Source organism: Lissotriton helveticus, chromosome 1_2 (assembly GCF_964261635.1).
Source record: "Lissotriton helveticus chromosome 1_2, aLisHel1.1, whole genome shotgun sequence".
Taxonomy (NCBI): domain Eukaryota; kingdom Metazoa; phylum Chordata; class Amphibia; order Caudata; family Salamandridae; genus Lissotriton; species Lissotriton helveticus.
In genome coordinates this window covers 432,809,542-432,809,787 of record NC_136058.1, presented here as the reverse complement: position 1 = coordinate 432,809,787, position 246 = coordinate 432,809,542, and positions in this window count along the sequence as shown.

Genomic DNA, 246 nt, shown 5'->3' with positions numbered 1-246 from the left:
TAGTGCTTCAACGGAGGGGGGGGGGGGTCTCCGGTTCCGGGAGAAAGTGGATCTCACCAACCGGACCATCAAAAGGACCATGGTCCTGTTGCTCTACATGGGGGTGGGGGGTGGTTTCGGGGAGGTTTGGGGGGGGTTTGGTGGGGTTCGGGGGGTGTTTTGGTGGCGGGTGCTCAGGAGGCTGTTTCTGTTTCTAGTATCTTTTTTGTGTTTAGGAAACCTGATTGATGCGCTAATGACTCAAAT